The following is a 24,929-nucleotide window of genomic DNA, read 5'->3' on the forward strand; positions in this document are numbered from 1 at the left end:
TTAACGGTATACCAATACCGTCCAATCAGGTACCGGTACTGACTTAGTACCGGTTCTCGATACGCATCCCTACTCCAGAGAGTATTCTGTAATGAATACAATACACACAGCCTTGCGGGACCAGAAACACAATATACTGTATTATGGGACAAACATTCAGAGTTGTCAGCAGAACCATGATGGCATAATATCATACCGACTGCTTTTTTTACAACTATCTACCCAAGGGAGAATGTCATACAATAATACATAAGTGTTGCCTTTGCCACCAGTGGTGCATTGACCTTCTGCGATGCTAACGGGTCACCATTGAGGAACAGTTTCTGCCTCAGGATTAATCTATCTACAGCCTGACGTAAGGACATGGTGAGAGAACATACTAAGCATTTATGCCAATCAAATTAATTGCCTCTTTCACCGGTTAAAGCATTTTTGTATCACCTGGTGTTGCGCTAACTCTATTTTAAAACTCATTTAATCCTGTATCAGTGAACTGCAGACTGCACACTCACAAGAATGACTAATTCCTTGATAAAATGGGAAATGATTCACTAGCAAAAGAGCGAGCTCTATGTGAAGTCATGTTCCTCCACTGAAAGAAAAGGCATTTGTTCTGGTGGTTTGTTCCATCTGGGGCTCTATCCGGGGGCATCAGCCTTACTCTCTCAATAGTCTGCAGTAAAGCATGTCAAGGGTCAGTGCATTAGTAGCTGTTTTTCCCCGAGTCTGCAACACAGAGGGAGCTAAGAATAAAGCTAGATGGAGCAGTCATGTTGGAGATAATGCACTTTTTGAGCTAGGCATTTTATCGACAATACAAGATTGTCCCAAATCAATTTCTTTCGTAACATTGAATATGCTGCACAGAATTTCTAGCAAATATGCTTTCATGTGCATCATTTAAAATTACAGTATACAGTATGGAGCTGTTTTTAACAAACAATGTTGGTTTCAGAAAGTATAGTTTTAACAAAAGCATGTCGATTTAAAAATGACATATTATGCTCTTTTTCAGGTTCATATTTGTATTTTGTGTCTCTAGTGTGACATGTTAACATGTTTTAATGTTCAAAAAGGTCTCATACTGCCTGTGCTGCAGCATCTCTTTTCACCCTCTGTCTGAAACCAGAGTCCAGTCGGCTTTGATTGGTTTGTTGGCTGGCTCTGTTGTGATTGGTGAATCGCTTAGAGATGTCCCGCCGGACCGCCCCATAACCTCTCTGATTCTCTAGCGCAGTGGTTCCCAAACGGTGTGCCGTGGGATTTTGTGACAACCATACGTTATTATTGCAATATACAACTACATAAAAATAATTACTTTTTAATTTACTATATCAGTACTTTGTAGGTTTATATGTACGTAATCTGCGCGACTTGTGCGTCCACATCTCCACGTGCAGTGCTGCATAAACATGGCTGAGTCAGCGATAACTTTCGAGGGCTGGAGGTATGCCCATTATTTTGAGTTTGTCCGAAGAATAGACAGGAATGTGACGGTGAGGTGCAAACTGTGTCCAGGCCAGAAGCTGTTATCCACTGCTGTGACACCACGTCAAACCTCAACAAACACCTGCAAAGAACACATGCTAAAGTGAAGCTACCGCACACGCTATTTGTTGTTTGTTTATATCACGTTTGTTCTTCTTCTCTGTTTTCCGGTTGTTGTCAATTTTGAATGACAAAGACACACTACCGCCGCCTGCTGGTAAGGAAAGTTATTGCCACTCACGCATGCCCAGTTTGTACGTGGTCGGCGAGTAAAGTAACGAGTAAAGTAACGAGTTACTTTATGTAGATAGTAACGAAGTAGTGTAATATATTACTTTTTTTAAAGTAATATGTAATATATTACATTTTTTTAGTAACGACCCCATCTCTGGAGTTGGCGTTCTCAACTCTGATTTACATGAAGCTCTCTGTTGAACAGGTCTTGCGAGTGGCCCTCTCCTCAGTGCCACCAAGGATTAAAAAAATCTGCGCGCCCCGACAGGCACATGTATCTCACTAATTTGTAAGTTTGCAAAATATTTACAATAGCACATGTTTCAATGCTGATTGCTGAAATGTTACATTTATAATTTGTAGTTCAGGACCATGGACAATGCAGCTTCCTTGCATTGACAGTTCTCTGTGCTGAATTTCTGCTGAGTTTCCTTTGCCTCATTTTTTATTTTGTGACCTGTCTGGTTTAAATGAGTGTGTTGCTGCTTTGATGAAGCCTAATTTGATACAGTTTCAAATTAATTTCTGAAATATTTCGTTAATAAATATTTCATGAGTAATATAGTTGTCTTTGTCACATTTTATTTGACATTAGTAAATAATTATGCACATTTACAGATATTTTACAAGATATGAGTGATAACATGTGTTATAAGGGCTATTTTGCACAATAGGTGTGCCTTGAGATTTGTACTTGTCCTTTGGTGTGCCTTGGGCACAAAAAGTTTGGGAACCACTGCTCTAGCCAATAGAAGCCTGAGTTAGGGCTGTGCAATTAATCGTATTTTAATCTCGATTACAATGTTGGCTTGCAACGATAACGAAAACACCGTAATCGAAATAAAACGATAGTTACGTCTGTAACTACGGTTCTATGAGTCCCAGAATTCTTGTGTGCTCACAAGAAGATTCTGGGAACAGATCCTCTGACGACACCGGCAGATATAGTGGGTCACAGGTGACTTTGTTGTTATTGGTACTCAAGCTGTGCATGCGCGCGATGGACATATCCGGGACTCATAGAACCGTAGTTACAGGCGTAACTATCGTTCTATTTCGTCCCTACTGACCGCCAGAGGCAGTGCTTTAGCACTGGATGACTTATATCAACAATGTCATGAAGAATCCAAACACTTACTTACCTAGCTGGAAGCAGCAGAGCTCGGCAACAGGACCACGCCCCAAAGGGTGAGGAGTGGCGACATTGACCCGGTAGAACCTGGAAAATGTGCCAGAAGACGCCCACGACGCCGCGGTGCAGATGGTCATCCCCATAGGCATGCGAGATGGCATCGACAACCCAGTGGGACAGCCGCTGCTTAGAGAGAGCACGACCCTTCCTAGTGCCGCCATGGGAAACGAAGAGCTGCTCTGACTGCCGTATACAGGCCGTAGCATCAATATACGCCCTTAGGGCACGCACAGTGCACATCAACTCAGGCGTGTGGAATGTTAAAGCGTGCCAGCTGGATAGGCCGATTGGAGTGGGCTAGTGGAAGCACCTTGGGCAGGAACGCCACATTCGGCCTGAGGGCAACACCTGAGCCATCGGAGTTCCACCTCAGGCATGTATCGCTCACGGAGAGGGCATGTAGCTCTCCAACTCGCTTCCCTGAGGTTATGGCAAGCAAAAATGCTGCCTTCAAGGACAGCCACTTAAGCCCCACCTGGGCAAGGGGCTTGAAGGGAGGAGATGATAGGGCATCCAGCACTAGGGGCAGGTCCCAAGCCGAAGCGCTTGGGGTGCTAGGGCGACGCTGCTAATCAAGGATTATTTCTGAAACAGTATGGAGCTCAAATGCTTTTTCTCTTGCGGGTTTATCACAAGGTGAGTTCCTTTTTTTATTTCCTGCTTTTTAAACACATGTGCTCTCCAGTACAGGTTATCTCTGAGTGTTAGCGAGGCTTGCTAATGTAAACAAAGACGAGATTACGTCCAAAACACGTCAGGCATTGTTTCTGATAGCAACTTTCTGTGGATCCACCATCCAAAATTACGTCATATCGGCAGCAAATCTGTATCTGTTCGTTGTACCTCTGGTTTTTAAACACTTTTGTTTTTACTCCCATTTTTCATGAGATGAACTCAAAGATCTAAAACATTTTCTACATACACAAAATAACCATTTCTCTCAAATATTGTTCACAAATCTGAAAAAATCTGTGATAGTGAGCACTTCTCCTTTGCCGAGATAATCCATCCCACCTCACAGGTGTGGCATATCAAGATGCTGATTAGACAGCATGATTATTGCACAGGTGTGCCTTAGGCTGGCCACAATAAAAGGCCACTCTGAAACGTGCATTTTTGCTTTATTGGGTGGGTCTGGGGGGGGTCCGAAAACCAGTCAGTATCTGGTGTGAGGGGTAGGGGTAGGGTTAGGGTTAGGGTTAGGGTAATGTTGTGAATCGAGTGGCCTGTGTTCGTCGTCCATAACATACGCCACTTGATTCACAACATTACCCTAACCCTACCCCTGGGAGCAAAAACAAAAGTGTTGCGTTTATATTTTTGTTCAGTGTATGTACAAAAGACATAAAAAAGTGCATTTTGCATGATAGGTCCCCTTTAAAATATATCAGTGTATGCATTAACACGTTTTTTTTCTGCAGGCATGATTTATTGGGAATGATTACGTTTGATATTGTCAACATTTGAACAAGTTCAGTTTACAAATCCACGCACCACTTTTGGGTGGTTAGCCAGCCAGATTTTCTATTAATAACGTTAGGTAAAAACAATTAAGTCTATTCATTTGTGGGTGCTGTCATCAGTCAAGTATAAAAGCGGAAGACCCTTTCATAACGTGATCAAATCGTATAATCTGTATTATAAGCATGGTATTTGAACGCAACCACCCTCCACAGAAGTCAATGGGAATCGTTGGCGTATCATATGCCGGCAAAGTCAGACTCCTGCGTATCATTTGCATGCATTTCAAGGTGTAAAGTCTTGTTATTTGTATGCAGACTGAAGAGACTGGGTTGGCAGACCACTATAAGGACGATATTTGCCGCTGCTCTAGTTTCTAGTCAAAAAGGCTGTGTGGAAAAAATCAAGTTGGATTCAAATGCTGGCAACTTTTTGTAAATGTATTACATGATTATGTTTCTAATATTGATCAAACCCACTGCTTGTACAAGGCTGCCAGTGACAGCAGAGAATTGCATTGAATGTCTTCAGAATTAATGCACTGCTGTAAGAGAGAGACTTTATGAGATAAATTATCTCTATTTTAATTTTTGAGACGTTCATCATTTATTACCTCTGCGTTGTGTTTTTTTGGTTTGTCTAGAACACATATGTCAAACTCAATTTCTAATTACTTTTAGATCTCGCCGGCCGGTACTGTATATTGCACGCACACCTTCACTCAATCCTGAGGATTTCCTCAGCTCAGAGCCTGACCCCAAACATTGATGACCTTGCACCCAAGATGAGATGCCAAGTATCTGGCTTGAACTAGCATCACAGAGCAGCAAACTGAGTTTCAATGGATGTTTCCTTCTGCACTTTTTTCCTTGCGACAACAGGGCATGTTTGCTTTTTTCTTTGAGGGAAAGTGTTTTTTTTAAGCTGTTTTTGGCCTGTGGAAAAATGTAATCATAAGAAATGACTCTTCGGATAGAGCCATAAGAAATGAATGCAACTGATTATTTAATGTTTAATGTTGTTTTTATTGGCAATAATTTAAGCTTTGTTAGTTCCAGGTTTAATATGTGCAATAAATTCATTTCAATACGTTTTGCAATAAACATTGAACCAGTCCAGCCCTCGACTAGTACCGATTTTTTTATGTTGGCCCTCTGTGTATTTGAGTTTGACACCCCTGGTCTAGAACAACATTTTTTTAAGGTATACATCATGTAATAAACATCAGGCTTATCTGGATCGCTAACAGGCAGAGTTGTTTTGGCCTCAAGATATAAAAACGTCCATCTGGCATGCACTACTGGCTCGGGCAATCGGCACCGCCATGGCCGTACTTGATGAAATACCTTCTGAAAAGGCCACCTCCTCACATTTGTAAAAGTCACCTTCCATTATCTTCCAGGAGTCTGAGCTCTGTAATGTTATCTCTTACAAGTGTAATTTAAATGCCACAGTGTCATCCTGCTGGTATTTCACAGAATGTCTCCTGTTTGGCAGCTTATTCCAGATAAAGTGTGTGGGTGTAATGCAATGTGTAATTGGCAGAGACAATGGGAGTGTGTGAACTGGAAGTGTGAAAGACAAGCAACAGTCCTCTGAGCATATTGGAAAATCTGCAATCTGTTGTTGTGTAATGGTCAAGCAAGAATCTAAATGTACCCAATAATATAATAATTAACAGGTGAAATAAACATCAAACTCATTGTATTCAAAGTATCTTGGGACATATTCCTAGAAGCAGTACCATTTGACGATAGATCATGCAAACCTTTCTTATTGATATTTCTGCTATTTTGTCCTACCTACAAACTAATTACAGATATTTAAAGGATCACACTGTTGACAGCTTAGCCTTTCCAAACTGGAGAGAGGTACATTATTAGAGGCCTCTGGGAATTGGCCGTAAAGTTTAAAGCCAATCCTAACAGATTTGTTTATACAGTATGAATTATTATCACTACATCATCACAAAATGTTCTTTCTTCCGTGTGGACTAAAGTTTATAACATGCAATTGTCTAGATGTGACGATTAGGGATGGGTATCGTCTGAAATGTATCGATTCCGATTCTGCTTATCGATTCCGGTTCTTATCGATTCCCCGTTTCGATTACAAAATTATAAAAGAAAGAGGTCAAACGTTTAGATAACAAAAATATCTTTATTCTTTTAAGCTTTAACTGACATTTTTACAAATAAAAAAAAAATACTGTAGCGACCCTGTATAGGATGCTGAGGGTGTCACTCAGGCATCCCCCATCTCTCTGCCAATCATAGAGCTGCACAGTGATGCTGGTTGAGGTGTGGGCCTGTGGTTGGGGGAGCAGACGGGGGAGGGCGGGAAGTTGTGACATAGACACTGATATATATATATGGGTATGTGTGGGAGTTAGTGTGAGTGTGAGGTTGAACCCACAAGCTGTACATGAACCTGTGATCATCCGTGAATAAGAAGAAGTTATTAAAGCCAAATAACTGGAAGCCTGTTTCCGACTCCCTTTGTGATCGTTACATTGGTGTCAGAAGTGACTTTTCGAATCTATCCTGACGGGAGTTCGTAACTGCGTCACGGAGCTAGCCGGTAAGCTAGCGGAGATGGAAAAGTTCAGCAAGATGAGAGTGAAGCAGGAAAGTAGTGATGGAGAGGAAGAGGGAGCATGCGGGTGGTCGAAGGACATGAGCGGGGAGTTCATGAGTGCACGGGAGGCGGGAGAGCGCCTGAGAGAGTCGGCGGTGAAGATGGCTAGAGACGCGGGAATGTCGCCGTCTTCAGCAGCAATTCGCGCCATTTCCAAGATGGATGTAAACAACAATGGCGGCGCCCATCAACCAGTAGCAGCCGCCGCGTCCGTGAAAACACCCAAATACTCAGGTAAGGCAGACTGGGAGGCTTTCCATGCCCAATTTGAACTACTTGCACATGCCGGGGGGTGGTCAATAATGACTAAAGCACTACAGCTAGCTTTGTGCCTCACAGACGAGGCTCTTTCATGTCTGCTACTACTTAGCCCTGAGGACCGACACAGCTATGAAGCGTTAGCGGGGGCTTTGAAGAGGCGGTTTGGACAGTGTTTCCCGCCAGAGCTGCTCCGGAACGAGTTGAGTAACCGCTGTAGGGAGTTTGGAGAGACGCTGCGTGCGTTGGCTAACGACGTGGAGAGCCTGACGCGGCGGGCGTATGCACACATGCCACCCGGAGTGCAGAGTGAGCTGGCACGTGATCAGTTCATCAGGGCTCTTCTCCCTGCGGACTTGAGGGTCGAGGTACAGCTGCAGCATCCACAGTCCTTGCAGGCGGCTTTGGAGATGGCTGTGGAGAGAGAGAATGTGTGAAGTGGAGCAGCTAGGAGCAACGGAGGGCCGGCAGCACCGGCTGTGAGGAGCTGCAGGGAGGAGGAGAAGCCTGCATGGGTTACCGAGATGACTGAAATGATAAGGGCTGTTTCTTTGCAGCCAACACGCAGACCAAGTACCAGGGTCTGCTGGGGGTGTGGTCAGCCAGGACATTTGGCCAGAGACTGCCCCAAGTCACACCGGACCCAGGGAAACGACGGGGGGCCCGCATAAAGGAGAAGATGCGGAACCAAGCCCAAAAACTCCCCAACCAAACCACAGCTGTAATGTCACCAACTCAGACATCCGAGGAAGGAGCCAGACAGCACAGCCGGGGGAGCCAGACTCTACGTCTTCCTGAAGAAGATGACAGCACATGCGTGGAGCCTGTCGTCGCGGTGGGCCGTGCTGGTGGTGGGGATTCCTGCTATGTCCCTGTCGCTTTGGAAGGGGTGCCCTGCACTGCACTGGTGGACACAGGCTCTACAGTAACCCTGGTGAGAGCAGATGTGTTGCCCAGTGGGACTATGTTAGAGCCGACAGCGGTGCGTCTACGCACAGTCACAGGAGTGCTGGCGCCTATGAAAGGAAGAGGCATGCAGACTGTGTCGGTGGAGGGAGTTGAAGTGCAGCACCCCGTGTGGATAGCGGATGTACAGGACCCGTGTATTCTGGGTTTGGACTTTTTGAGGGCGTCTGGCTGCCTCCTGGATCTTCAAGCAGGCACAGTGAGTTTCCAGGGGGGGGGCCTGTGATTACTATGACCCGTATCCACAACCCTGCTGAACCTGCGGGGAGACCCCCTACACCCACCGTGAGTACCCTAGAAACTGAAGAAAACCCTCCCTCCTTTCCCGTATCCCCGGTGACGCCCACTCAGGACAATTCCCCACCTGTCACCCCCGGACTGTGCCACCCGATCACAGCCCCCCCCCAGTTACCCCAGACGGAGGTAGAAGAGGCTCAGTCTGCAGTATTGGAGGTGTGGAGGAAGAACTGTGGCGGCCTGAATCCCGAGCAATTGGGGCAGCTTCTGCTAGAGTTCCAGGGCAGTTTCGCCATGAATGAGGAGGGCTCGATGATGTCTGCCTGCAGATGATGATGTCTGCCCCAGAGGCAGCACCTGTAGTCATGGTCCCGAAGAAGACAGGTGGCTGGCGGCTGTGCTCAGACTACAGACCGGTGAACGGGGTCACCAAGAAGGATTCATACCCCCTTCCCCGCATCGATGAGTCCCTGGACCTGGTCGCAGGGTCGTCGTGGTTCTCTTCCTTGGACCTCCGCAGCGGGTATTACCAAGTTCCTCTTGCCCCAGAAGCCAGACCAAAAACGGCTTTCTGCACCGGCCGGGGACTATGGCAGTTCAAGGTCCTCAGTTTTGGGCTGTGTAATGCCCCGGCCACCTTTGTGCAGTTGATGGACAGGGTGCTCTCTGGGATTCCCCGCCAGCAGTGTTTGGTTTACCTGGACGACATCCTGGTGCATGGCAGCTCGTTTGAGGCGGCCCTGGGATCTCTAAGAGTGGTGCTGGAGAGGATCAGAGCCGCTGGTTTGAAGCTACATCCAGATAAGTGTCATTTCCTGCAGAGAGAGGTCACTTTCCTGGGCCACAAAGTGGGGGGGGGAGGGCATCGGCACCCTGCACGAGAAAGTGCAGGCTCTGCATGCACAGCAAACCACCAATCACAATCAAATCTCCAAAGCAAACGGACCCGGTGATTAAAGGTAAAAACACTGAATAAAGTAGTTTCATGTATTTCTCCAGGGCAGTTCGGCGCTGCTAACCGAGCTAGCTCAGCTTGTTGCTCTGATAACTTAAAGTGGACCTATCATGCTATATTTGAATAATATATTGTAGGGCCATACCTATATAAAACATGTCTGTGAAGTTTTTTTTTCAAAATACCAAACAGATCATGCATTTTAGGCATGCCTCATTTCGCTCTATTTGCTGTATTCTAGCCCTGTTTTTGCAAGGGCTGATTCTGTGGCAAATGAGCTGCAGCACGAGCACGAGCGTGCTGTTACCATGCCACGGCAACCTCTCATTCCCCTGATAGGTGGAGAGTTGCCCTATAGGCGGAGCACCCCTTTTCTGACGTCAGAACAATTTCAAATCTGGATCAGTCTGTATCAGATCCGTTGTTTTTAGAGATTTGGGTATGGAGGAAAAGAGAGAGGGTTGTGTTTTCGGACACTTGGTGAGTTCCCTGACACACCGGGGACATTTTGTATGATAGGTCCCCTTTAAGATCCAGACGTCCGTGACTAAAATCCTTCATCCGGTTAAATATAGTTAAAAAAATACCAATTGTATAGCATTAAAGTTCAAGAAAGGATGGTTTGCGGGAAAAAAAAGGTATTTTCTTCAATTCCTGTATGTTTTCATATCGCAATATATATCGCAGGGGGGGGCGAAATCGCAATGTCAGTTTTTTCCAATATCGTGCAGTCCTACCCGGTACCCAGCATTTTCTTATCGGTTCTCATCTGGAACCGAGTTTCGGTTCCCAACCCTAGTGACGATTGATCTAATCAGTTACAATTACAAAAGGCATATAGCTGTATTTAATCGTTGATATTATTAAAATAATGTACTTTTTTAAATTGCCATTAAATTCTCTGTAGACCTCAGGAGAAATGTAGGATTGGGTGAGTGTTCTCTGTGGGTTGCCCTTTCACATACAGTACATAGTAATTAGAACAACGTGTGTGTACTATGTTCATTATAGCTTGAATTTATTATGAAAAACTATTACCACAAAGGGATTATGAGCTTTAAAATACCATAAAGATGAATCCCAAAGTCTATTAAAGAATAGACCCAAAATCACAACATAATGATCACATGGTTTAAACCCAGCTGGCTGATTCATCACAACACCTCCAAAAAGCGATATTATACAAATGCAAGTATGGTCATGTAAAAGGTATTGTAGCTGCCAAAAATGTGTCCTGTAAGACGTGTGCACGGAGAGGAAGTGGAGCCGTGCTTCTGACAAAACCTACGCTGCTAATGTAGCATGCAGAGCCCGAGAGAGTCTGCCCGTGCTGTCATTCATTTCCATTATCCCTGAGTGGGAGCACCAATGGAGATATCAATCAGTCCGTGGATACTCATACTGAAGCTGTCATGTGCCACCATGCTAGGGAGTGCTGTGACAGACAAAGATGGATGACACGTCCCAACGCAGGGAATATCCTTAACAGGAGAGAAATTAGCTGTATGAAAGTCAAGCAGGACTCAGCATGTGTGACTTTACCTTCGGTTTGGAGGGAACAACCATAGACTGTGTAAAATAAGTTTTCTCAACGTGACGTCACCATTGGGCTTGTGGACTACTGTTTGCCGTTCTGGTCGTCGTCATTTTGTCAGAGTGTTGAACAAAAACATGTTCTAGGCATTACGATGAACTTTCATAAACTGACAGTTAAAGCTTTATACAGGTTTCACATTCTGCTTTATCATCTAGTTTTCTCTAAATTGGCCATCATTTGCAAAGTGATTTAGACCCTAAACTTGGTATGATCTTTTCTACTAAGGTAAAATGCAGAGTGGGATGTGGGGTCATTTTAGATCTCTAGACAATCAGACCTATTCTTGTAACAAATGGAGTTGCCCGTTGGCTTCACTTTACAGACCCGGATATTGCCGCTTGGTAAAAACCTGAATAAGCCAAGAGGAACTGTGGATGAATGGCCATCTCTGAATTGTTTCAACAGCATGACTCAGGATTGATTTTCAAACTGATGATGATGTTAACTGTTCTCCTATTGGTTTACTCCATGCATGCTTTGGTCCACCAACTACAAAAGTAGGCCATGGTGGGTTAGAGATACACCTGAGCCAATCACTAGCTTACAAATAGGAGCAAGTTACTCTCACTGGAGCCTTACAGCTTTGATGGAGCAGCGTCAGGTGTCTTTTCTAAAGACTTATAAATAGTACATGCTCGCGGAGCTGCAGATCTGCCTCCCTCTCAGTGTCATTAAGCCCAATTGGAGCGGCAATTGCTTAGCGAGGCAGTCAACCACATCTCTGATGGATGGAAGCAGACGACAAAACTATTTTTATCATGGTGTTGACGGGACACCTTTTTTTAGCAACACACCATTTTCTCATCAAATGTTTACCTTACAGGGGCCCAGATCTAATCTCCTTATTACAGCGTTTACTGAATATATGCATGAAATGAGAGAGAATGAAGATGCACTGTTGCCCTGTATCATTTCCTCGCATCAATATTGCAGGGTCTTATTGTTGACCCAGCCAGGGAGCCTTCACACAATGAGATATTATAGCTTCTTTGATTGTTTTGTCAAAAACATTACACACAAGAGCAGCAAATGAGAGCCTCCATCAAAAAGAAAAATGGTGCACCTTTTTTTATTCATTCTCTTTACTCATGGGGCTTACTCTTTGTTTTCTGGCTCCTCACAGCAACCAGCCAGAAGGTTATTTTTCACCTCGACACCTCACCTGCCGCAGTCTGCTCAATGACAGATAAACCCAGTGGGTTTGCTATGAGTCTTGTGCCTACAGATGGCACGGTGTGCTGATGGGGCACTCTGGTGTACTGGAGACTGCAAAGGGAATTAAAGAGGAGGAGGGGGGGGGGGGGGGGGTGGTCTTACTGAGTGTGAGTAAAAGTAACAATATCTGGACTGTGAAATGCCAGGGAGTAATGTGAGGAATGGATAAGCCAGCGCCATGGAAACAAAAACAAAGGGAAGGCTTAGACTCCCAAGGCGACTGTTCGTGCTCTTTTCCTAGATTTTCCTTACACCAATAACTAGATGTTCACAGGGTCTAACAGTTCATTAATGCTGGAGGGTCCAATTGATTTCAATACCATATTTTTTTCAACTTATGCTGCGAGAATACATTTGTACTGTCATAGTCTGCTCCATCATTCACCAGTAGTTTTCCATTCACCTGTCTCACCTGTTTTCCACACCCACTCGTTAGCTCACTCTCTTTCTCTTCTGCACCCATTAGCTTCTGCCAGTATTTAAACCCGCACCTAAAGGCCCTGACACACCAAGCAGTCACCAGAGGACTCGCCGACGCCGGCTGTTGCGTCGCCGTGTTCTCCTGCGTCTTGGCCATGTGTCGCACGGGAACACACCGCAAAGACTTCAGTGCGTGAGTGGCAATAACTCTCCTTACCAGCAGGCAGTGGTAGTGTGTATTGGTCATTCAAAAGAGGCAACAACCGGAAAACAGAGAAGAAGAACAGACCGTGATATAAACAAACAACAAACAGCGTGTGCGTTCCATTTTCACTCTCGTCCATCGAACACATGTTTCGTGCCTGGAGCTACATTTGGTTCTGCCCGCTCTGTATTAATGTCATGTTGACAGGTTATCCTCATGTAGGCGTTGATAAAAGCTCATTCTAAATGTTGTGTTATGTGTGTATGAAGGTGCGAAATAAAGTTTTGCATTGCCTATCCTGCTATTTGTGTTCTTTTAATCACACAGCAATAAGAAACAATAACAATGTGTCTACATAACTGTCAGTTGCAGCCCTAGCATTATTTATAGTAACAGCTACAACATTAAAATACTTCTAGGCAGATTGAGGAGGATAATGGGAGAATGAACAGAGAAACATCCATCTGAATAATAATAACTTTATTTGTATCGCACCGTTCATACAGGGGATTGCAGTTCAAAGTGCTTTACATCAGTAAGAAATAAGATACAAAATCAGTGTAAAACAAGCAGCAAGAGCAAAGCATAAAGTGAGATAAAATAATGCAGATATATTATATATATATATATATATATATATATATATATACAGTTGCAAGAAAAAGTATGTGAACCCTTTGGAATTACCTGGATTTCTGCATAAGTTGGTCATAAAATGTGTTCTGATCTTCATCTAAGTCACAACAACAGACAAACACAGTCTGCTTAAACTAATGCCACACAAACAATTATATGTTTTCATGTTTTTATTGAACACACCATGTAAACATTCACAGTGCAGGGTGGAAACAGTATGTGAACCCCTCGGCTAAAGACTTCTTCAAGAGCTAATTGGAGTCAGGAGTCAGCCAACCTGGAGTCCAATCAATGAGACGAGATTGGAGGTGTTGGTTAAAGATGCCCTGCCCTATAAAAAATACACACCAGTTTTGAATTTGCTATTCTTAAGAAGCATTGCCAGATGTGAACCATGCCTCGCACAAAAGAGCTCTCAGAAGACCTACCATTAAGAATTGTTGACTTGCATAAAGCTGGAAAGGGTTACACAAGTATCTCTGAAAGCCTTGATGGTCATCAGTCCACGGTAAGACAAGTTGTCTATAAATGGAGAAAGTTCAGCACTGTTGCTACTCTCCCTAGGAGTGGCCGTCCTGTAAAGATGACTGCAAGAGCACAGCGCAGAATGCTCAATGAGGTGAAGAAGAGTCCTAGAGTGTCAGCAAGAGACTTAAAGAAATCTCTGGCACATACTAACATCTCTGTTGACGAATCTACGATACGTAAAACACTGAACAAGAATGGAGTTCATGGGAGGACACCACGGAGGAAGCCACTGCTGTCCAGAAAAAACATTGCTGCACGTTTGAAGTTTGCAAAAGAGCACCTGGATGTTCCACAGCACTACTGGCAACATATTCTATGGACAGATGAAACCAAAGTTGAGTTGTTTGGAAGGAACACACAATGCTATGTGTGGAGAATCCAAAGGGTTCACATACTTTTTCTTGCAACTGTATATATATATATATATATATATATTAATCCCAACAGGCCACCTTGTTTATGGTTTGATTCAGTTTTAGTAGAATATAAAATACATGAATGATGAAATGAGCACAAAGTGCAGACATACTATAATTATATTGAGGTACTTGAGACTAATCCTGCAACTATAGTTCTGCTCCACAACAGTTCGAGAATGAAGAAACCATCACGTATGAAAGGCTACATGTGAATAGAGGGGCAGAAAAACGGCTTGCATATTTACATTTCAATCTTGAACAATGAACAGCGGTAGACAGTATCTCATTTAGTATCATCATCCTACGCTTCGCCGGAGGCCTTCGAGTGCTGAGTGTGCTTGGCCTCTATCCGAGCGGTGCCGGTGTGGTGCAGATGGTGGATTCTGCCAGGGGAGTGCAGGGCTCAGCATCAAAGTGGAAGGACTCCTCAGTGGTGCTGGTCGAGGTTTCACTGCTGGTGCCACCGGGGGTTGATTCTGCAGCCACTGGACGTTCCTTACATTTTTTTAAATAAATTCACAGTTAGTTGGCTTCTTAAAACTGTTTACTAAGCATTCATAACAAAACAATACCCTGAAATGTGTGTGCCATTAGTTTGGGGTGTGGTCAAGTGTGAGAGGTACATTGTAGACACATTGTGATGCTCTATTCAGATGCTAAAGATACTTCTAGAAGATTCAGAACACTACAAAATATAAAGACATATTTTATCATGTATTATTATAGGTTAAGATAAAGCGTTATTGATCCCATGGTGAATTTCATAAGCTACCCAGCAGTATATCATGTAATTTCAATTAGCTCCTCCTTTACCAGCTGCATCATTAAGGTGATGAGCACATCAATAATTATAACAGAATAATATATATATTATTCTGTTATTGTTATATTTAACACTGTAACCACCAAATGAATGAAAATAATGTTTTTGTAAATGAAAGAAGCAAGAAACACTTATTTGTACTCAACAAATAAACTAGTTACCGTGATGGTGAGGTTCGAAGTACTCTCCTTCCTTCTTGTGTAGGGCTCTAAAAACTGCAGCCTGGTTATGATCCACTGCTGTCTGCCAGTCCTTTGTGCTCCACAACTACCCGAAGGGGCAAGTCTCCTGTACCGGGTGTACTGGGTTCGCAGAGAATCCCAATTCTTCAGCTCTTTCTCTGAAACACACAAATAAACGACGTAAGCATTGTGGCTAGTTAGCATGTACAATTCATATCTATATGCAGTGCCAAACTAGCAACAAGATAACAACAAAACACAAGGTTGAAATAACATTTTACGTTAACGTCACTGTACGCTGGCAAACAATACAAAGCCAACAGTATCTGCTAACGAGCTCAATTGATGAAAAAGATAATCTTACCCGAGAAACCAAGTTGCGTTTCAATCTCTCGCCAGAGTCCGGTTTTCACTACTCGGTTCGAGTACCTTTTCTCTGTGATGTCGTACAGAGCTGGCCTCTCCTGGATCAAGGTGATGAGCAGGTCTTCGTTTGCGTCATTCCAGATCGCCATGATGAGATGAAAATGAATAGCAGTCTGTGTGTGCCTTCTTAAATCGTTTGTTTACGTCCCTCACTTACGTTTCGCTTCTCATGCACTGATTCGCTAGCTGAACAGCCAATCAGAGTGATTGTTTGGTCCGACTGCCTGACCCGATGAATCGGCCTGGTCAGGCAGTCCAAATAAGGCATGTCACGGTCTACGGTGCGGGACACACCAAATTGAGTTTGAGCGACAGGACACGCTTCGTCTTCCGACTTACGAAAACAGCCGAAATCGGCCTGGTGTGTCAGGGCCTTTACACACACTCTTTGCCAGATTGTACTTTGCCTCATGCTTGTCTTTCCCGCGTTTGATACTAGATTGCCTACCCGGTTCCGACCCTGCCTGTCCTCGATCTGCCTGCTCTGCCTGTTCCCTGATCCTGCCTGTCCCTCGACTATCCTGTCTGGCCTGTTATCCGACCCTGCCTGTATCTACGCTGACCGCCTCGCTTACTCCCTGACTCTCTGCCTGTCCCTGACTCACCTTCTGCCCGCTGTCTTCCGGTGCGTTAACCTGCTCGGTTGGTATTCCTCAGATCCAGTGGAATCTCCAATAAAGTGTATTACCAATTCTCCTTGGTTTCTCGAGTGCTGCATTTGCGTTCTCCTTAAGATTGTGACATGTACATATCCACGCAGAAGCTGCAGTCTATTTTCCCATTGCAGATAATTCCCAAATCAGATAGAACTCCTATTGGATGCACAACTAATTAGATTCAGCCTGAACAATGATCTGCATGTGTTTCTGCAGCCCTGAAATAGTTTTTACACTTTTTCAATTAAAAAATGCCTTCTCTCTTTATAATAAATGAAGCCCAGTGGAAGCAAAACAAGCAAAAATATTTCGGACAATACTAACAAAGAGAACAGAAATGGGGAGGAAGAAACTGCGATGCCCTAATTTTCAAACAGAGGAAGGGTTCAGTTGTAGACGTTCTCCCCGTGTCCGTGACCTCGGGGTCACACAGAGACAGATTCCCCTGTGTTTGCAAAGGGCTTCTCAAGTTCACTTCCTTCACTGCGGGAGGAATGGCTGCTTTTGGAAACCTCCTGGGGAGACACAACAAAGTGACCTCATGGTTCTGCAGTGGACCGACTGCAGAGCAGGATATTGGCGCTCCCTCCTCCATCCCTCTGCCAGCTGTACATTATTAATCTGCCAGCTGTATATTAATAAACCTCAAAGACCCGACTCGCAGGCCAACTGCATGTTTGCCTTCTGCTTGTTTTGCCCTTGAAACTGCAGTGGTCTTAATTCATAATGATGTGTGGTGTTCCAGACTAGACAAGGTCGGGAAGGTACGAGGACAAAATGCAGTTTGTGTTTTTCCATGATGCTGCAGATATTCGGAGGTGTCAAACTGAGGTCATTGTAAAGAAAATAGTTTTTTCTGCCAAGAAGAGTTCCTCTAAGCTTTAGTAGTTGTAGCAATCAACCATCAGCTTTTTTAAGAACAATACAATGCAACCTACATATTTGTATTTGGGGATTCTAAACAGGCTTACCTATCCTAATAAAATATGTTCCTCTATTCAGGGATTCCCACACATAGACTTCACTTGGGCGGGCCACCCAGGTATATTAACGGCCGCCCAAGTATATTCCACGACCCATTTAGTTTTTTTTTGTTTTTTTTATGTATTGTGGACGCAATGCTGCGCAAATGTGGGTCTGCCTCACACAGGGTGACTGGCTGTCTACATGATGTGGCCTGCCGACATTGCCACTGTCATACAGATCATAAATCAAAGCCCTTGATTGGTCTCTGTGTGTCATTCAAGCTCGGGATAACCTCAGCTCAGGTGAGGTTAAGCACTCTCTGAGGGTTTAGATAGTTAACTTAGTCTAAGTTCTCAGTGGGCCTCAAACGGTTTGGTCACCATTTATGTAAACATATATTTCCATTTGAGTGATTAGTCAAATATGCATGAATAAAAAAAAAATTAACTAGGTGAAAAAAGGTAAGATAAACTTTTAAAACTTGTTGAGAGCTAAAACTAGTCTTTGCTGCTGCTGCCTCAAAGAGGAGCAGGAGGGAGAGGAGGGAGACCGGTGAGGCTGATTCAGCAGCACAGACACACTCACAACTATACATGAACCAAAAATAAATAAACAAGTTTCAGTGTTTTTTCATATTGGAAATGGTATGTTATTGGTTATGGCCATGATTTTATGATTATTGAAATGTATACAGTTCTGTTTCATATGGGTGTTCCCATATATCTAGTCTCTTTATAGTCCCCTCAAAATGCACCAGATTGATGCATTTAACACCAAAATTAAAAAATAAAATCTTACCGGGGAGCATGCCCCCGGACCCCCCTAAAGGATTTGAGGTCCACCCCCACTTCAAATACTAAATACATTTACAATTGTATTTAAATAGTAACCCATGTCCATATATTTAATTTTGAGTTGTAGATTTAAACTATAGGGCTATCACTATGGGCAGCAACGCTGTAAATATTGACAAATAAAGCCAGCAAAATGGCACAAAAAGAAAATGGTAGTTGCCTGGCTGGGTGTATAATTTCCGGCCTGACTTATTGTCCCCGTCCCCCCCAAGTATATTTCAGATCTGGGAAACACTGCTATGACATGTGGGCACTGGCATGGGCCTGGTAGGAACCATGGTATCTCAGATTACTTATTTAATAAATAAATAAGTGACTGATTGCAATTTTAACAATAATGACCAAAGTAACCTTTTATAAAATCCTATATTTTGTTTTGTTAAATGTTTCATTTTTATAAATGATACTGTTTTCTGGTTTTCCTTTTTGCCATTTTGCCAAACAACGTTGCTATAATTTTGTAGTAAACATTTTTATAGGACTAGAATTTGAATCAATACTAAGCGACCTACAGGGTACTGGTATGCTAAAGATGCTAACATGCTCACAGTGACAATGCTAACATGATCTAATGATTACAATGTTCACCATCTTACTTTAGCGTGTTTGCATGCTAATATTTGCCAATTTGTTGAACAACTAACGCTATACGGAATGTCATTGTTTTGCTGGTATATGGTCTCAAAACCAAAATAAAGTATTTGTCAAATTCAAATTATAACCTGATGTTGCCAGGCTCGAACGATTTATAGAAATAAACACATCCCCTGTATTCCTGCTATGAAGCTAAGCAGTTTATTGATGTTCATGTGTAAACATTCACTCTGAGCTGCCACTTGCAAATTAAAGACTTCATCATTAAAGGTCAATCTTTCTCAAAACATGATACAGTAGAAACCAAGCAACGTTTTATTTGTGTAATTTCCTCATGTTGAATTCACAGCATACAATTATCAAACAATTACAAAAGAACATTTGTAATAACCTTTTCAGAGTTACACCAAGCATGATGAAAGAGTATTATTGAGTCTAAAATTATTTGAAGAGGTTTTATTGGAAGACCGCCAGGCGTGTGGAGTGGATCAAACTGAATAAAGTAATGTGTGAAAACAGAACTAAACATTACATGTCACTTGTTAGACGCTTTTATCCAAAGCGACTAACATACTCAATACTAATCACCACAGGAGCAATTTGGGGGGAAGTGTCTTGCCCAGGGACACAACGACATGCTGACTGCAGTGGGGTTTGAACCTGTGACCCTCCGAACACCAACGCACAACCCACTGTGCCACACGCCCCCTAAACCTTCATATATTCAGAAGGAGCTGCCCGTATAATTTCTAATGCTTTTGAGAAGCTCTAAATCTTTAAAGGTTTTAATGTTCTTAATTGTTGAAGTGGCATGTAAACATATGCTGTCTATCGTCATGAATGTATCTGTATGTAAAGCTTTTGGAATGGCATGCCTTTCGTTGATTCGTATTTGTGTATATTGTGTTTAATGTCTCTCTTGAATATTACATGTAACAGTTCATTGCGTAATGCGTTCCCTTTATGAGTATGCCTTGATTAAATGATAGATAGAAAGGTCTTGGCATTACACGAAAAATATCATTAAATACACAGATTAGTATGTTAGTTTAACATGCAAACAGCTTACAGCACACGGTATACCATATAGTATGTGAGCGTGAGGTTAAACTGGGGTTAATTAAGATTGAGAGGATTTAGGATAGGCATTCATGGAATTTGACATGAGTTGGGATGTATGTATTGGAATTAATCTATAAAGGTTTAGTTGCCACTCTAATCTATTGTTTACAAAATAGGGATGTTTTTTGATTCCCCTTTGGACTGAGAAAGCTTCAACCAGTCAGTTTTTTAACAGATCATTTTAACAGCCAGTTTCATTTCCCCTGTGGCTATTTATATAGTTGTTTAAGTCATTGGAGCAAACTAATATGAAGAGCCAACACTGTCAGGATGATCAAATTAAACTAGACTAAATTAGGTAAATAAAAAGCCACGGCCAATTTATTTTGTCTTCTATTCTTTGAGTTCCAATAATGATTTTGTAGGCCAAGTAAATTAAGATTTACAAGTATGTTTTGAAGACAAAAAAACAACCTCCAACTAAATTCTGTGATTGAAATTGCCTTCTCAAACAATATTTCTGCCAGAGATTAATTGTGAGGAAATAAAAACAGGTTAACATACTGACCCCGGTGTCAGTGAGCATACACATCAAACAAATTCAAAGTCAGTTAAAGAAACCCCCTGTTGAAAAACACTCCCTCACCAAACACACAGACACGCAAACTGCTGTGATTTGATTGGTGCCGTGACACAAAATGCGGCTTTAATCTGCTGTCGAGCTCTGTGATGAATATTGATGTTTTTATTTAAATGTATCTTGTCCCCTGTAGAAGGGAGTCTGCTTATCTATGTTTACCACTTCCATTTCATTTGGATAATTCATGGCGGATGATTGTCGAACCGATGTAGGCAGCTGTAATTCCAAACATTTGTAGCTGTACAATATGATTAATAATGCATCTAGGGGCGGGCATTCCTATGAAACTGCAAAACACTTCAGAATTACTTTGTGTGGTTTGTAGTGAGGCGCCACATATTCCAACAGGGATCTATTCTCAGATGTGTTTTACAGCCTGCATATTTTATACGTATATGTCCTCCCCTACAGGAATAACCACGTCACGATCTGTTTTCTCTGTCATTCTCTATTCCTTCCTTTCTTTTTCACCCTGCTCCAATTTTAAATTCTAAATACTCTTCATCATCTGTTTGTTGCATTAGTGTGTGTGCGATGAAAAGGAGGCGAAGGTTTAGAGAAAGGCCCATATAGCTGCTCTTGACACATGTAATAACATATTGCACGTGTTGAGGCTAAATTGCTTTAAATAGTATATTGTGCTCTTGTCAAATACACTGAATTTTGTTTTGGTGGCTGTATGCACATGCTGGCATGAGAGAACACACAGCGTGACCCACCATTAATAGAGACCAATGAATATGTGTTGTGAGTGTTTATCACAGAGACTAAACAGAGACGTTTATTCTCGGGTATCAGATCAGCGTGACACAGACAGTGACCCCTCTCAATCGGATAGGCAAAGGCTAAAATCAGGGTCGGCTCCAGAACAAATCGAATGGGGGGGAAATCATTTACCAAGGGGGGGCACACACTGCCGTCAACAACCAACACACAAACACCAACGCAACTTCAATTTTAAAAAACATGCTGTAAAGTGTATTTCACACACATTGCAGGGGTGTAGTGCTATTGTATAGCGCACCTATGACTTGTGCATACATGCACGGTTGTGGCACGACCACCAAAACAGAAACATATGGACATAGGCCACCATATAAAAGTGTGCAAATGTATTTAGTATCCTATCCATCTGAACATGTTTTAGGTGGGGGTGGACTTAACCTCCTCTAGGAGGGTCTGGGGGGCATGCTCCCCCGGGAAGAGTATTTTTAAAATATTGAAGTTAAAAGCATCAATCTGGTGCACTTTGAGAGCAAAATGAAGAGATCTATGGATAGCCTACATCTCTCAGCATCCATATGAAACAGAACTGTACACAGATGTACTTTTTCTTTATGGATATTTTACTAATCACTCCCCTTTTTAACTGTATTCTAAGGCTTGCCCACCCTGCGTTGGGGGGGGCACAGTGACTCATTTGGGGGGGCATGGCCCGCGAATGACCCCCCATGACGCCGACCCTGGCTAAAATGGAGGTCAAATTAGGGTCAACCCTGTAATCTATTATGTAAAAAGAGCTCACGTTAATAGCATTAGGCTACCACCAATCCTCTAAGGTCAGACAGTGTTTCAAAATATGGAATATTTAGATTATTGAAATCTGATATTTGATGGATACTGTATATCAAATATTTAGGGAGACAAACCCACTTTAGGGAGAAAACAATGCATCAGCGAAGCGGAAAATAATAGTTTCTTCATGTCTTAAAGCTGCTGAGTCATATATTGCACCTCAAACAACAAATGAATGGCGACTTACGGATTCTTTACTTTCTCTACAGAAAAAAGGACATTAAAAGAAACGATCTAATTCAGATATCACATATATTGCTGCCGGCCACTCGTCCTCCAGCAGACTGACATCATTTCTTTATTGATTTAATTTAAACTATAAATCGACGCAGATCATCGATATCCAATGAGATTTTTTATATTTTGCCTGTCTGACCGTGTGTGTGTGTGTGTGTGTGTGTGTGTGTGTGTGTGTGTGTGTGTGTGTGTGTGTGTGTGTGTGTGTGTGTGTGTGTGTGTGTGTGTGTGTGTGTGTGTGTGTGTGTGTGTGTGTGCGTGTGCGTGTGCGTGTGCGCGCGCGAGCGAGTGAGTGAGAGTGATTAAAATAGCCCAATTGCTTTTACAATAAATAAACATTGAATGTGTTTAATTGAATAGTAAAGGGGTGTAACGTTAGTGGCAGGAATAAATAAGACAGCCCAATATTTAAAAATATATATTTAGCATATTTCGCAACTTTCCGCATATTTCGCAATTTCACCGCATAAAATCACATAAAAACCCGTCGTGTTTAATCGCATAATCAAGGATTTTTGCCCGCGTTTTTCTGGAGGGTCTAATAATTGGGCTTTTTGATAAAAAAAAATGTATGTGATGGCCGAAAATTTCAGAATCTGTGTTTACCGCCATTCAAATTACAGCGAATATTTTCCCCCAAAAGTGGGCGGGGCCGTAATTTTTCCCGGAAGTGACCAATATGTGGCCCTTACCTACACTGGTGATATTTGCTGTTATTATCCAATAATAACCCTTTAATATATCAAACAGTCCGTCTGATTGAGTTTTAATAGAAGCAGCCTGCAAAACCTGCTTTGGCAATTTAAAACGATTTCTGGAAATCTTCTAAGCATACCATACATAATGACACTGGAAAGTTGGACTATGCCGCAAGGTTAACAGAATGTGAAAATATGTCTAGATGTGTCATTAGAATCAATTGCAAGTGAAAATAATCCAAGGTGAACAGAGCTGCTGCAAAGAAGCACTTTATAAACTTTTTACAGTCACCTTGAAGCCTGCGGGGTTTCGGGGTCTGATTGATTTAAGGTGGAGTCTCTCTTTAATCAACTGCTACCCGACCTAAATGTTTTCATTGTTGTATGAACAATAATTTAATTTGCTACCAGCCTCATTATAGGCCCTTACACACCCACATGGGTTGCATTGTACACCATTATTCAGTGGTTAAAAACATTGGTTCTTGCCATAGCAGAATTGTTTTAGGTGATAATTCTCTCTAGTTTCATCACAACGAATGCCTACCTCAACATTACACTCAGTTATTTGATCCATCCATTATCTCTCATTGCGTATCCTTAAGAGGGTCCCAGGGGATTGTAGTCAATCTCAACTGATACTGGGCCAGGGGCATGGTACATCCTGATCCCCAGTCAATCACAGGCCTGACGAATATAGACAGACAATCATTCACACTTGTTTTTACAGCTTCAGGCAATTTAGAGTCCACTATTTAATTAATCAATCAATCAATGTTTATTTATATAGCCCAATATCACAAATGTTACATTTGTCTCAGTGGACTTCACAGTTTGTACAGAATATCAGTATGACAATACGACACCCTCTGTCCTTAGACCCTCACATCGTACAAGGAAAAACTTCCGGAGAAAACCAACAGTTTAAAGGGAAAAATGGGAGAAACCTCAGGGAGAGCAACAGAGGAGGGATCCCTCTCCCAGGACGGACATACGTGCAATAGATGCCGTGTGTAAATTGAAAAGATAATAGATTTGCAACATAGGTAGTCCAAATGTTTGGAAATACATGTGTGTATAATAGGAAGATGAATCCACGAGGATATCCATCCAGGACCTATGATCCAGGACCACAGCCACGACTCAAGATCCAGGACACAGGACCGCAGGATCATCCATGACTCCGGATCCCAGCGTATATAGACACCAAAAAGAAAGACATTTGGGGAAGCTGGGTTAATTGGAACATGAGAGTACACAGGTATAGACAGAGAGAAGGAAGAAGTTAGATGTCCCCCGACAAACTAAGCCTATATCAGCAAAACTAGGGGCTGAATCTAATCAGCCCTAACTATAAGCTTTATCAAAAAGGAAGGTCTTAAGCGCACTCTTAAAAACGGATAGGGTGTCTGCCGCCCGAACACAAACTGGAAGCTGATTCCACAAATGTGGAGCTTGATAAGAAAAGGCTCTGGCTCCCATTGTACTTTTAGAGACTCTAGGAACAACCAACAACCCTGCATTCTTGGAACGCAATGCCCTAGTAGGACAGTAGGGTATAATGAGTTATTTAAGGTAAGATGACGCCTGCCCATTAAGGGCTTTGTAGGCGAGAAGAAGAATTTTAAATTATATCCTGTGTTCTATAGGGAGCCAGTGTAAGGCAGCCAGAACAGGAGTAATGTGGTCCCTTTTCCTAACTCTGGTTAGTACACGAGCTGCAGCATTTTGAATCAGCTGAAGCGACTTGACTGACTTCTTGGTACAC

The sequence above is a fragment of the Pseudochaenichthys georgianus genome, chromosome 15, assembly GCF_902827115.2.
Source record: "Pseudochaenichthys georgianus chromosome 15, fPseGeo1.2, whole genome shotgun sequence".
NCBI lineage: Eukaryota > Metazoa > Chordata > Actinopteri > Perciformes > Channichthyidae > Pseudochaenichthys > Pseudochaenichthys georgianus.